Genomic DNA, 15,715 nt, shown 5'->3' with positions numbered 1-15,715 from the left:
ATCACTTGGAACAAGGCAATGTTCAGGAGAAACCCCTAGATCTCTGTAGCACACCTCCCATTGCTCCCAGCCCAGGACTGGACTTCACATCAGCTTTAATTGCACTTTAGGCAAGCGATGGTTAGCAGGAGAGATCAAACCACCAACCACCATTTTCAGCAGGCTGTAAGAACAATATTGTTATCTGGAGGTTAACACTTTGCCCATTAGCATGTCTACATGGCATCATTTCTTGAAAATAGATTCTATTTCTAAAATCCCAGTTAGCCAACCAAGGAACACAGGTCCCCAAGCTCTTCAAAGCAAAACACTTGAAGTTTGGGCTTGGCAAACATGACACGGCTCAGCAGCTTGCACTCTTCTTAGCAAGAAATAGCAATGCTTTCACCCAGACCATTACAACAACAAACCCACCCTCCCAAACTTAACAGAAAGATCAACTGAAGTCTAGGAGTATCGAGGTTCCATAGTTTTTTCTCTGTGTCTTTAGCAGAGGCAATTTTAAAAATTCAACTCTTGTGTTCAACCCATACCAGAAATGCAGCCTGGAATTTGAAATTACACATTTAGAAAAAACTCTTTGCAAAGAAGTGAGTTTCAGATCAATGAAAACATTTTGCTTCACCTTAAATAAAGCCTAAGCAAGAAGCTGCTTGAAAATGAACTATTAATACAGAACATTTCAATAACTTGGAGATGTTCCACCTTTAAATTATCTATCAGGGCACAAGTATCTGTGTACAATGAAAAGGGGCTCAGAATGCCACTGCAAAATCAGCAAATGTCTTGGGCTGTGAGTTATCCAGCTTCATTCAGTCTGTGTCATGGAAAGATTGATCAAACTCCTCTCTGTGGATATTTCCAAAATGTCGCAAATCTACACAGGTAGGCCTGACAGCAATCCTCTCCTCCTGGCAGAGAGACCTTTTCCCTACACAGCTGCTGCTAGTCATGCTTGGAAACAGGATACTGACAGACAGCTGTTTGGTCCAATAGAGTTGTCACAACATTGTGCGTGATGCTTTGCTCCACCATGTACTAGAGAGTCTCTTTCAGACCATCTGTACCTCAGAGCACACGACAGCACTGTGCTACCTGAGCCTGCAGTGCCACAGGAGAGGTCAGAACCCCTGGTGCCACCAGACAAACCACTGCTTGAGCTCCATTCTCTGACACTTGCTTGCATCAGTTCTCAGCAGCTGGATGCACTCCGCTGTTCCCCAAGCTCTCATATTGTCTCAGATTAATTGGAACAGGACACAGAAAAATCGCCAGGGTGCCAGCACCAATTGGACTCAGGGGGTCAAATCTCAAATGCCACCTAGACCCACAACCAATGCTACCAGAAGCACTCCTTGGGCCTGTATGATCTGTCAGTGAAGATAAACCTGTTTATACCCAGCTGAAAAGGCCCAGGGGAGTACAAGTGAAGGCCAAGGAGAGTGTTGTCAATGTAAATAATGCCATCCACATTTTAGACTACATCAGGAGGAAAGTGGCCAGCAGTTTGAGAGAAATCATCCCAATCTGCTCCTAAGTGCTGGTGAGACAGTGCCTAGATATTCTGTTCTGTTTGGACCTCCCAGGTTCCAGAGGGATGTTGAAAAACCTGGAAGAATCAATTGAGATGGTGAGGGTCTGGAGAAAAGGTTTTAGGAGCTGGGCTTGTACTCTGGTGAAGAGAAACTACCAGGCAATATAAGAACAGTCTACACTTATTTCAAACGGAGCCCCAGAAATGACGGAGCCAAACTCTTGTACAGTCCTAGTTACCCACAAGGTCTAGAGACAGTGCAGAGAGGCTGAAGGGAGAGCTCAGTATGACAGCTCCTAAAAACAGGAGGAGCCATTCAGGAGCCAGAGCTGCTGCAGGCAGAATGCAATGGCCCTCTCTAAAGTTTTCCTGGGATCAATAACCAGAGGTCTTAGTTCAAGTCAAGGGTCAAGTGTTTTCATTGAGCTTCAGAAGTTGTGGTAACTCCTCTGTGTAACACACACTGCTCCAACTGTGCAGAGGTGTTTTTAAACAGGTCCTGGCTCTAGGACTTTTTTCATTATGTCCCTCCATCTCCCCACATAATTCCTCTCCAAGTGAATGTGGGAACATGACCATCCTAATTCATCTACGGTGTTTAGACTTGGATCACAGCTAATACAAAGGGGCTGGAGACAGCAAGTAAAACACCATCTGTTCATTAGCTTTGAAAATTGCATAAGCCCAAAGCCAAAACTTCACTTCCTCTGAACTTGGTAGAACTGCAGATATGGATGGAGATCTGAATCTTGTGTCTAGCTGATCCAAGTGCTCCTAAGTGGCAAGTGGTGGGGGAGAATGGGCTGGCTGCTGGACTGCAACTGCTGGCTGCTGTCAGTTCCCAGTACTTCAATGCTGCCTGGCCTGACACTCTGTTCTCAGTGAAATAGCTGGAGCTGGGATGCTCAGCTGGAACAGATCTTCAGCTTTGCTGCTTGGACTACCTGACAGCTCACCCTTTCTCCCAGTTACACACATATCCAAGGCTTCCACTGACACATACTGAGGCGCCAAAGAGTGAAAGAAAAGGGAAACTGGAGTGAGTAAGGAGGCTCACTTGAAGATGGGCCCCACTTTGCTCCTTGCTGCAGGACCCAGCTCCATGTCATCAGTAGTCAGCTCCCCATCAGCTGGCTCTACATGGTGGTATTCAAGCCCTGCGTGTGAATGTGATTTATGGTCCTCAAGAAAAACTAGGTCCCTTGGTCCCTGACAGTGGGTGCACAGGGAGGACAGCAGAGAGAACAAGCCACCCCTCCTGCAATCCAAAATAAAATCAGAGGGATTGGCAGTGGCAAAACAGGCAGGAGGAGCAGTGGCCCCTCTGTGCTGTCTGGACTATTTCCCAGAAGGGACAGCAAGGCCTGTGTAATCAGGCTCAGCTGGTAATCAGACAAAGTCCAAACTAGCATAAAGACTAAATTATCCCTTAGTCCTTCCAGCTCAGGGGAAAGGATATTGATAGGGGAGGCGAGGATGGCTGCTGGACTGCAGCTGCCAGCAGCAGCCCATGCAGACAGAGAAATATCTCTCTGTCTATATATATACACCTAACCTGCCCCTCGCCCCATTGTCATTTAAATAGCCGGCGCCTGGCGTGCAAAGGGCACATGCAAATCCCAGCGCCCTGCTCAGCCGCGCACCAGCATCGCTGCGGGCACCCCGCGGCCCTCGGGGGGAAATAACACCATCTGTGCCCGCCAGCGCTGCCTGGAGACCCCGCCGCTCCTCCTGCGCTGTGCGCCCTGACCTGCCCCTCTCTCCGGGGTACAAAGAGGGGGACTGATGCCAGGCTGTCTGAATTGGTATGAAAAGGGGCCCCAGCAGACAAGGCTAAACCTGAGCCCAACTGGCCATGTAGCTTTGTTTCCATCAGTGCTGGAAGAACGTACAAAAAGCATCCCACCGTGGGGAAGGTTGGGGTATGCCTTGGTGCTGGATTCAGCCTTGGGGGAAGGGTTTATCACACCCCTAAAAGGCAGCAGACCCATTTTTACCTGTTCAAAAATCACAGCTGCCTAAGTTACATGACCATTTTAAAATCATAAGATTTAATTTACATAAATAGACTTTTATGTGTATATTGGGTTGGGAAGGGGTGAGCTTTTTTACATTTTGGTTTCTGACTCTTTAAAACCCTGCCATAGGTCATGGCTTCAAGCTGCCCTCTGCAACTTTGGGGGCCAGGGGAAGCCTCAGAATTTGAAAGTGGAAAGTCAAGACCTTGATTTCACTCTAGCAGCTACCTCTGAAGTCCTGTGACTCCCTGCCACTCCTTCGTACATTGCAGACACTCTGTCAGCTGCACAAACACTGTCCATGGGGACCACTCTGGAGACCAGACCTCTGTATAGGTCCTAGTTAAAACACAGAATTTCATCATTTGTAAGGCTGGAAGAGATCTCTGTAGATCATCTGGTGCAATCTCCCCACTCAGGCAGGGTGGGGAGCACACTGGACAGAATCGTGTCCAGATGGTTCCTGAATATTTCCATGGAAGGAGATTCCACATCCTCTCTGGGCAATCTGTCCAGTGCTCAGTAACCTGTACAGTAAAGAAGTTCTTCCTCATGTTCAGGTGGAGCTTCCTGTGTTCCAGTTTCTGCCTGTTGCCCTTTGTCCTGTTGCTGGGCACTACCAACAGGAGTTTGGCTCCATCCTCTTGGCATCCTCCCTTCTGATATTTGAATACACTGATAGGGTTCTCTCTGTCTTCTCTTTTCGAGGTTGAACAGGTGCAGCTCCCTCAGCCATTCTTTACAAGGCAGGTGCTCCCAGTCCCTTAATCATCTAATCAACTTTCCACTGGACCTGCTCCACGATGTCCACGTCTCTCTTGTCCTGAGGAGCCCAGAACTGGACACAGCGCTGCAGATGCAGCCTCGCCAGGGCTGAGCAGAGGGATAGGATCACCCGCCTCGACCTGCTGGCATCGCTCTGCCTAAAGCACCCCAGGATACTCCTGGACTTCCTGGCCACGGGCGCACACTGCTGGCACCATCAGCGAAACACAGCGAAGGTGCCCCAAGAACCGGACCCGCTCTCTGAACGGGGCGGCGCAGGGCTCGGGGAGCGCCGAGCGGGCGGGGCAGGCCACGGCACGGCACATGCGGCATCAGGCGCGGGCTGCCCTGCTGTCCCATGGCGGGCTGTCCCCGGTCACCCGGGCTGTCCCTGGTCACTCGGGCTGTCCTCGGTCACCCGGGCTGTCCCCGCCGGGCTGTCCCCCCGGGCCGCCCCTCACGCCCCGCGCGCGGCAGCGGGGACAAGGCGGGCGGGGCGCGCGGCGCCACGCGCGGGGCGGCAGCGCCACCTGGCGGTTCCCCGTGAGGCGGCGGCCGCGGGCAGGGGACGTGCGGCGGGCGCGGCAGAGGCCGCAAAGGAGCAGGGGGGAAACAGGGACCGGCTGAAGGCAAGCATCTGAAGCTGAGGAATAGCTGAGGGTCTCGAAAACACGACACTGGAACAGGTTGCCCAGAGAAGCTGTGCCCCATCTCTGGAGGAGTTCAAAGTCTAGTGGAAGGTGTTCCTGCTTATGGCGGGGGGTTGGAACCAGATGGTCTTTAAGGTCCTTTCCAACCCAAACTGCTCTATGACTCCGTGATTCTGTTACAGGCCGCTTCCCATCATCAGATTCAGCAGAGGTTTGCAGCCATCCCAAAGAGGGAGGTGAGGTCTCCAACTTTCTGCTAACCTTCCACCATATCATCCTAGAGTTTATTTTCAGAGCCTTCTGTGGCTCTTCATTACAGGTTTCATGCTATTACCCAAAAATTTCTATTTCAATGTTCAAACAGAGATGCTTTTAGAGAAGCTTTTCTATCTTCTGTGACTCCAGGTAAAAGCTTAAGCAGAGGCACCATGAAGCTGCCATGCTGGAGAAATATCATGAGCAAGACACTTCTCAGATCCTGAGAACTAGATGATCTTTAAGGTCCCTTCAAACCCAAAACATTCTGTGGTTCTGTGATTCTGTGGTTCTAGGTCACAGTCACCTCCTTTGCCTGTGTCGGAGGAGATGGATAGTCTGTCTCCTGCCATGCCAGGCACACCGCCGTACATGTGATACAGGGGGCTATGTCCCCCCACCAAGGGCACTCAAGAGTCACCAGCTCAACCTGAAGACCTGATCATCCTGCAGCAGCTCCTTTCAGTGTTCTGACAGCTCCTAGCTAAAGCAAAGTCACTTTTTACCTTCAGAGTTGGGCTCTTAATTTAGACCTCACCATGTGGATTCTGGGTCTGCAAGGAGGGACAGCCTTTATCAGCTACAAAAAAAGGCTGATCTCCCAGAGACTTTGATAATTAAAACTTATTAATGTGTTTATAGTTGGTAGTTTGTGAGAAACTGTTGATGGCTGGCTGTATGCTTCTGCGCAGCCCAGCTTCCCCATCACAAATCAGCCTCTAGCAGAAAAGAGAGCAGAATCCCATTCCATTAATTGCATCATATAATTTAAGAAGCACTATCTAGCTAAATCTTGAAGGACCTTCAGGAGTTGGGCTCTGATCCAGGAAAACAGTGACCCACATACTGAACCTCTAGCAGAAGGGCAGACCTAATGGAATGCAAAATTAAGCACAGGCCTAAGTGTTTTTGCTGGGTTCAGGGCCATACAGACTAACACTTCAGAGAAGGTCAACATCTCACAGCCTGTCAGTGTCAGTGGGGAGATAGATGGAGTGCTGCTTCCTAATTTTACTTATGCTAATAAATTCCCCACCTGTGTACAGTAATTTACAGGCCAAAAAAAAAAAAAAAGCCAAGCTACTGACACTGGATAGCTATAAGACAGCAACTGGTCATAGTGTTTGGTTCACTAGAGTTTGATAAGTGAAATCTCTCAGGGCTGGATAACTCTGGGCAGGTTTGGCTGCTCCTGCAACCTCTTCCTGAGTATCAGGCTCCCCAGGTTTCCTTCAAAATGTTTCCAGTAAATGTGTGTATGTGTGTGTGAGTGTGCATGCCTGATCCTCAAGCAGTGGTCTCCCAGCTCTCATCTGAGACACAGTTTAGGTACAGGAAGGGAATTTTGGATAAAAATCAAAATATTGCAGCTCAAAATGTCAAAAGACATATTTTCAGTCTAAACTGTTCTGTTGAATTAAAACACACTTTTAAAGTACTTTATCTTGCAAGATCTGTGGTTTCTGCCACTGGAGAGTTTTAGCTGTGGGTTTTTTTTTTTTTTTCAATTAGCACTTCAATTAATGTCATGGAAAGCCTGCTTGAGATGATTGCTGAGTAGTCTCCTTTTCAGCATGTGCAGTTATTATCCTGGCACTGTCAGGACAAATGATGCTGTTCAGCCACATAGTTCTGTATATGATCACAACATGTGGAAGTCAAAAGGACTAACTTCAGTCTTAAATACTCAGGCTCTTCATCAGATTTGAAACATTTTAAATTAATCAGTGACTCAGACCCTGTTCTGATTCATTTAGCTGCCTAAATCTCTCTCTGTGGGTCTGATCTGGACAAATAGCAATCAGAACAAACTCTAGGAGCAGGAAAAAACATCAGGGTTTCACATCTTCACAAAACTAGCCTTAAGTATCTAACTGGCTGTTTAAACCCCAAAAATCTGCTATTTGCAAATTAAATAATGATCCTGAAATGACTGCAACTTGAAATTGGTCTTTAAAAGCAGCTAAAAAATTGGTCATAAATCTGCAGTCTTTAACTCTGGCAAAACAGTAATATAAGTAGTGCAGAAAATATCACTTTATGGTGAGGCGGGTATTTGTGGCTTTGTCAAAGCTATCTTGGTTTCCTGCTACAGGCCAGTAAGGACTGAGCACAAGCTGCTGTGCTAGATCATTTTAGATCCTCTTTTTACATGTGACATTTTGCCTGACTGCACTAACTACCCCAGCTCAAATTACTGCATCCCTGCCCTGTATATCCACACCTGCTAATCCACGGAGCTTTGTAGGAGCTTAGTTGCAGCCATCAGCGTGCGGGCACTACACACAGCTGTGACGTGCGGCTCCTGAGAGGTGGAAGAGCCGAGCTGGAAGGGTTGGTTCCTCACCCCATGCACATGCTCTGAGACAAGAGGATGAGGTACACCATCAACGTACAGCCTGACTTCTAAAACCTGTCGCATCCTACAAGCTGGCTTTTGTCTCCTGCCCATCAAAATACCCCTCAGTCAGGGATCTTCAGCATTCACTAGGACCACGGCACCCAGCAAGGGACCTGCTGAGAGCAATGTCATGGCTTGCTGCCAAGCCATGAGGAATGTCTGAATGTTGGCCACAGGCTGGCATCTGATCTTCTCTTTGGTACAACTCTATTTGGAGTGTACCATGGGGTACAGCTGGCAGCTCTAAGAATCAGTCTGAAGCCATCTTTGATGAACTCAGAGCAGAAGGGACCAAGCTAGAGCCATGCCTTAGTTTTTTGTGATCCTTCTTACCCACAGTACCTACTAAAATGCACCTGAAGAAGAAAACTCTCCACCTGCCTACAGACAGCCTGTCTCCTACAGGTATGTAGTGGTTCCCACTTTCCCAAGAGCACTAGAGAAAGCCACACACCTCCCTCGTGGAATTTATGTGAACAACCAGGCATTGTATCTCCTGTGCACCCTGTTTCCTTGTGCCCTTCACCCCTCAGACCATTCTGCCATGCCCCTCAGCCAGCCACCCCCAGGTCCCATCTGCCAAGGGATGGGAGGCCCCTTGGCAGGCAGGGATGGAAACAGGAGCGCAGCCTGTGGAATGACTCCCTGCTCCGGGGGAGAGCTGACCTCTGCAAGCTGACACACCATGCCGGGGCAAGCGTTATAAATATGAGTGAACCCAGCAGCCCTTTATGGAAACCATGAGCCAGGCTGCAGCTCAGGGGTGCTGCCAGGTGGTACTTAACTAGAAATCTCAGGTTAGAAAGAAAAGCCAAACCATGCTGTGGTATAACACCCTGCTAGCCCCAGGCTTGGAGAGACACAGCTACTGCTTTTTCCTCCAGGAAAGCACTGGCTGCATGTTTCTGGGGGTGTTGGTCTTTTTTTCTTTCTTTCTCACGACAGAGCTGGTGCAGGAGGCTGCTGCTGAGGTATCTTCCTTCTAGCAGGTCTCCTCTGAGCATCCAGCGTACCCAGATGGAGCCTCTGCTTCTCAGCCTCCCACAGCAGACACAACCAATGCTCTGTCCCAGAATGAAGAGACTCTTCATCAAGGCAAGCCAATGTTTCTTCAAGAGTGGGTGGCCATTTCTAAGGAGGGGGCAAAAAGATTCAGAAGAAGCTGCAGAATGTTTCTGCTACCCAAATGTTTCTGCTACCTGTATGAATTGTGGGTAGTGGCTGATTTTCAGTATGGCAGAGGCATTTTTTCAAAAAGGCAGAGATTTTTTTACAAGTGCATGTAGTGATAGGAAAAGGGATAGTGGCTTTAAACTGAAGGAGAGTAGGTTTAAATTGCCTATTAGAAAGAAATCCTTTACTCTGAGGGTGGTGTGGCCCTGGAACAGGTTGCCCAGAGAAGCTCTAGATGCTCCATCTCTGGAAGAGCTCAAAGCCAGGCTGGATGGGGCTCTGAGCAACATGGTCTAGTGGAAGGTGTTCCTGCTCATGGCAGGGGGTTGGAACCAGATGGTCTTTAAGGTCATTTCCAACCCAGTGTGCTCTATGACTCTGTGATTCTGTTATAGACCTCTTCCTATCATCAGATTCAGCAGAGGTTTGCAGCCATCCCAAAGAGGGAGGTGAAGTCTCCAACTTTTTGCTAACTTTCCGCTATTATCATTGTACAGTTTGTGCTTTTCAGATCCTTCTGTGTCTCTTCATTACGGGTTTCATGCTATTACCCAAACATTTTCACTTTCATTTTTGAACAGAGATGCTTTAATAGAGAAGCTTTTCTCTCTTCTGTGACTGCAGGTAAAAGCTTGAGCAAAGGCACCCTGAAGTTGCCAGAGAAAGATGTTTCAAGCAAGACACTTTTCAGATCTCTATATTTCTAGGCTGACTTAAGGATCCAAGAGAAGGGGATACTTGAATCATTATGTCTGAATTCTTGGGAAAACTGTGTAACTGTACCCGGTTAGATACCAATATCCATGATGGGTTTGCTGCCAGTAGGACTTACTCACATGGAAGAATTTGAAAAATTTGCAAAATTTGCCTGGCACCAAAAAAAAAAGCGTGCCCAGAGGATGCATTATGGACTGCCTGGAAAACATCTAGACTGCCTGGAAACTTATTCACCCCAGAAATGCAAGTACCTGATAAATTAACTTTTTAGAGAGACTCAGGGCCATCCCAGACAGTATAAAACCCAGTTAGAGGAGAAGAAGAAGGTAAAAATGGAGCAGAAATTCAAGAGCAGCAAATCGTCTCTGTCTCCTTACAAAATTAAGGAGCGCACTAAGCTTGTCTGGCTCATCATTCAAATGGAATGAGCTTCCTGGTGGCACAATGAGCTCACCCCAGCACTTCCCAGCCTGTCAGCTGTGCCCCAACTGGCGTCACTATCCAGGCAGGGGAGGAGGAAGGTTCTGAGGGGCAGCACAAGAGGCTGAGAGCAGAGGAGAGCTGAGCAGCCACTCCACTGAAACAGGTGTAAATCTGCTGGGAACAGCTCCGTCAGCAGCAGCAGGCGCCACAGCACAAAATTAAACGCCCCTCCAATCATCAAGATGTTATTAAATATGCTGATGCCCTCCTGGCTAGGAGAAACCTGAGGTGCAGGTGTCACCCCAGACCTGTCCACCCCAAATGGGTGTGCTCCGTGCGGGCTCCATCTTTTAGAGTCTGCCCTGGCAGAGCTGGGAGGAAGCAGTGCCAATGGTTAATGCCTGCGTGCATGTGTGCGTGCAGACAGACACATGGACACAGGCTCGGACATGCCGATCATGGCCAAGATTGGGCAAGAGTCCAGTGATCCCATCTCCTCCAAGAAAAAGGCAGGGGTCTGATGGAAACGGCTGGGCTGTACATGCCATGAGATATTTCAGAAGGGAACATATTGAGTCAGATCATGTGCTTTATTTCTTTATTAATAATAATAAATTATTATGATATTATTTGTAATTGCTGAGGTCCCTGGGTCAGAACTCAGTCTGCACCCCAGTTCTTGAGGCACCATCTTTGGGCCAAACTTTCACACTAGCTCAGGACTTGGCTGTGGATCTCTGGGCTTTCACAGAGATCTCAGCACCTCTCACAGGAACATGCCTGGCCTGGTTTCTGAGTCAGCTCTTCTGAAAACATGGCCAGCAGCAGATACATCTCCTTCTCCAGCTCTCCACAATGCCAAAATCTTCAGGAGCCCAGACCTGACTCAGGCTCCCTGCCTACCTAAAGCACTAATCCCTGTGAGTCTGATGTCTAAGCACCTTGCAGCATCATATCATCCCTGGACCCTGCTGGCACAGTTCACATGGAAAGGTTTTTCCAAAGCCTTGTGGGAAGCCTGTCACTGTGGAAAACTTGAACATACCTCTCCTGTCCACAGCCCCTTCCTGTCCCTCATGAAGCACCCACCCACACCTTTACCCTCGAGGGGAGATGGTGCCACTGTCTCAGGGGCAACTGCTTTAACTTGTCAGTTGTGATATCTTAGCAGAAGAAAGTGGCATTAAACAGGGCAGGGTGGAGTGAAATGGTGTGCTGGTTTTTCTGAAGAAGGGTGCATTAGAGGTATCTGGGGAAATAAAAAGGACCTCTCATCAGTCAGCTTAAAATTGCAATGCAGGCATTTGCACTGACACCAGCATATTTTAGGAGTTTATACATCAAACAAAGGTTGAAGGTCCCAGCACCAGATGCATGCCAGACCCCTTCTTGCTCCCAGGTCCTGCAGAAGAGAAGATGGACAGGAGCTCACTGCAGGCAGCGCTGTGGCCAGGGCTCTGTGTGGGCTGTTTTGTACAGCATGACTGGAATAGTTCTGAATCACAGCTGGAGTGCCCAACTCATTGTGATTACCAGCAAAGCAACAATTTTACTGACCAGCCGATGCCTGTCACATACACAAAATTCTCCCATTCTGGTGCTACGTGCAGGAAGCCCTCCAGGGAGCCCCTCTACCCTTTCCAGGGTGAGTTGCATGTGGATAAACACAACCCTGCTGCCACAGGCTGGCAGAGCTCCCAGCCCAGCTGGGAGGGGTAGGCAGGTCACTGCCTCTGTGTCCCATTGCAAACTATCTGCCACCTTTTCCAGTCCACCCAATGGGTTCCCCAACCACCACAACAGGTTGCCCTCAGATGTCCCTTGTCAGACCTCTGCATGAAGCAGCAGCCTTTTCTCCTTCCGGAATTTCTCTTAACACTTTTCATTTTCAATTGGTTTCTTTCTCTTTCCCTCCCATTTCCATATATGCCAATTTCCATTTCCATTTGGCTATGGTGAGGCCTTAGTTAAATCCTTTCTTGCTGTGTAGAGATTATTAGCTCATTAAGAGGTAACTATCCCAGTCCTTCTGGGACAGTCCCAATTTTGACCTTCTAAATTACTTTTTGACATGTACAAGTCACAGATGCCAGATGAGGTTCCAAAGGCAGAGAGGTGCAATGATCCCCCTAATGTGGCACAGACCAACTTTGCTCTGGGGGACACAATGCCTAAAAAAACACAAGATTTTTTTGAAAAGCCTGTGTGTCTGAGAATGAGTTAGGACTCTTGGATTTTCTTCTTGGCCTTCCCTTTACAACTTCTATATAATTTCATAGAAGTACTTTTCACTGTCCTGTATTTGCTTTTCCTCATTAAAACCAGTGTCCATGAGTCAGAAAAGGTTTATAGCATCTTCTTATCACACAGCAGGTCACGAGACACCTCAGTAAAAGTACTGTCAGGTACTACAGAGATCTCTGGCATTTTGTAACAGGTGAAAAAGGGAGGGAGTGCCAATGATACAGCTCCTCTGCCTTGTACTTGCCCGCCATCACTGGCATGACTGCATTGGAGTACAAGCAATGTAAAGCACCATGAAGGACTTACCACCTTTCAGGGCTGAAGGGAAGAGAGAGAGAGCTATGTTTTTTACACTGCAGAGCTTTTCTCAGGATGACAGTGTTCCCCTTGGTCCCTTTAGGAAACTTCAGTGTGTCTCCGAGGCTCCCACCCTGGTCACAGCAGTACCCTGCAAGCTATTACCCACTCTGACCTTGCTTGGCTAGCTTCTGGCAAAAGGCATATTTTTTGAATACTCCTATCTTGCAAAACACACAAGGTCTTAGAAGCTTGAAAAGAGATTAGCTAAAGCAGAACCCTAAATCCTGAAGCCCTGGAAAAAAGGCTGACTGAAGCATTTCGATCAGCAGTGGCTGGGGACATCTTTTACTGTATGAGATAGAAAGGACAGCGAAGGTGAGAACAGCAGCATGGAGTGCAGCTGCAGTAGCCAGGAGGGAGGAACAGCAAGTGTATATCCCTAATTTATAATACAAGCAGGGAAAAAAATCAAGAAGGAGATTTTTATTTGTCCTACATCTCCACCCTGCATTTCTGCAAGCCTGAATTGAAGTGATGAGGTTGTACTGTTTTGAGCACTATTACTGACTACCTATCCTCACAAAATTGGAATAAAGTAAAATCCTACTTCAATGAATGTCAGGGTTGGGTTTGCAAGCTAAATCCCTGGAGCTAGGATTTTGCTTGATGGATGGACCCAGAAAGCCAACAGTAGTGAATAAACCAACAGCAAGTGTTTCCTCTTAATTATCTCTTTCTTTTCCTCAAGTTTTGGGCCAGTTCTGAAGGTTGTTTAAACAATATGAGCACCTGTCAAAGTGGACAGGCAGTGAGCCCTACCAGCTCGTTCCTCAGAAAGCTTTCAGGGAAACATCTCTAGCATAGTTAGCAGGGGGAAAGCATTGTTCTGATTTCTTGAGGCAGAGCTAAGAGAAGCAGCAACAGAATGGATGAAGGAGTCAGTGGTTAAGTAATCTGAGTTGGGAGGTTGAACCTTGCAGTCAGCTTATATCAGAGACTAACAGATGCCAGCTTTGCCAGGAAATGAGATATCTGAGCTGAAAGGCAAGTGTCCCAGGATTTAGTTCAGACCATCTTTCCTTCGTGTGACACTGCCCACAGAAACACATGTGTTGAAACCACAGGCAGTTAAGTGGGATCAGGAAGACACTAGATTATGCAGGAAGAGAGCACAAAGTATCTGCAGTGAACAGAGGAGTGCAAAATCTGAAGTTTCACAGAGAAGCCTGTGAAAGTTCTTTGCTCCTCTTATCCTTCCCTCCTGAGGGGAACTGCTATAGCTCCTACCCTATGAAAGAAGATCTGATATGCACAGAAAACTTATGTCAGTGTCCTGTAGAAATGGGCCTTCAACAAAACTCAGGTTGTCCAAATGCATGGGATCTGCACACTACACTTTTCTTGACAGTGAGCCTGGTCCAAAATTCAGAATTTAAAACATTATCTGAGAGTGGATGGACACGCTTTGAAATTCCAAGGAGTTTTGCTTCTGGGGTTGAGATGAGCACATTTCAGTGTGCTGCTGTTAGCACCAAGAGAGATGATGAAGAGAAAGGCACAACACTTATGGCCTTTGTCAGGTTGTGGGAGCATCTGCTTCAGTCCCAGTTCTGCTGTTCCTCAGGGGAAAAAACCAAAGCACTCTGCTCAGATTCAAGTGTTTAACTGCTGCTCTGAATATCCCAAAACACATGAATCCAGGATTTCAGACCTGTATTGCAGGACTGCAAGGAGAACATCTGCTTTTTAAGAATTAAGAATTTCAGGTGATTGAGGCAGTTCTTCCAACTTTGAGGGATTCACCATTACTTCTGCCTTGGTGAACAAGGTGTCTTGAATTTCATATAGATGCAGCTAGAGCAAGAAGACCACAGAAAATGTCCACTAGATTTAGCCCTAGCAGCCCCACTGAGGTTCTGAGTGGAGACAAAGAGATGGACTCTCTGGTGACCATGACATCCAGGGCTGGTCTGCTGGAAGAATTCCATTTGATGCAGAGATGAAGCCTAAAAATCACAAATATTTGCTACTCATGCCACAAGCAGACAAACAAGATGCATGTGGGGCTAACAAAGCAAAAATTTTTGTGAACAAGAAGCATTTTTTCCCTTTTTTGATAAGAAAAAAAAAAAGAGGAGAAAATGAAAACTGGATTGTAGCAGGCGCAGGGCCAGCTACGGCTCCGTGGAGGGATGTTTAGAGATAGGTATTTGCTGAGTCATAGGAATTGAACCAGGAGTCCTCACTCTGGTCCTCCAGGCCTGCTTATCTCTCTGTGACCCCATAGGCTAGTTTCCCTAACCCTTACAATTGGTCAGTTTTCAATCCTCCCTAACCCTATAAAAGAGGCTGTCTTGGCCCATTTTTTAGAAGAGCAGCTTCAAGACCCTTCACGAGACCCTCAGAATAAACCATCATGGAACTCTTGGCCGCCTTCTCCTCTCTCACCTTCGTCTGCCTTCCAGAAGCCACAGCCAGCCACAGCCCCTACGAGCAAGCTAAGAGCTGAAATCATAAAAGAGCTGATTTTCACTAAGAGCTGACAATCACTAAGCTTGCTAGGGGCCACGGCTCTGCTGCAGTTTGGCCTAGGGCACCCCAGCCTCCAAAGGGCTGAGGTATCCGGCCTTGAGACTGCTTGCCTGGGGCGCTTACCCTACGAGGGACCAGCTATCCAGCTAAGAAGCTAGCCCCTGTGGCTTAATTTTATTTATAATTTATTTATTGGATTATATCTATTTTTAGGCAGATTAAAAAGTTATTCAGAGTAGAGAAAAAATGCATCAAAAATAGCTTGAGCAATATCAAAGTGGAGCAATTGCTGAAGAGCTACAAGAATAAAGGAGGTCAGGAGCCTCATAAGCCAATTTTTGAAGTAGCTGTGAACATTTCATTTTCCCACCCTGTCTAATGTGCTCCTGCTTTAAAACACATTGTGACACCAGTGAAGCCTGCTCCTGCACCCCAGATCCATGGGAGTCCTTCAAAGGCAAGCAGCCAGCCTAATGTATGCCTAATCATCCCACAAACTTGGTTTTGTGTTTTACATCCTAAACACTCAGCATAAACCTAACCAGCCATTGCCACTCACGGTTACACAAGACTTGTCTCCCACTAAAAGCAATTCAGACTTACCTCTCCCTCTAAAAATGACTGCCCCTGAAGTCTGCCTCAAAGAAGTGTATTTTGGAGGCTTGTCTTGCTTTGACTTTTACCCAGATTCCTCAGGGTTTGT

The sequence above is a fragment of the Haemorhous mexicanus genome, chromosome 2 (assembly GCF_027477595.1).
Source record: "Haemorhous mexicanus isolate bHaeMex1 chromosome 2, bHaeMex1.pri, whole genome shotgun sequence".
Taxonomy (NCBI): domain Eukaryota; kingdom Metazoa; phylum Chordata; class Aves; order Passeriformes; family Fringillidae; genus Haemorhous; species Haemorhous mexicanus.
The sequence above is the reverse complement of the archived record's forward strand: the minus strand, read 5'-3'. Positions refer to the sequence as shown.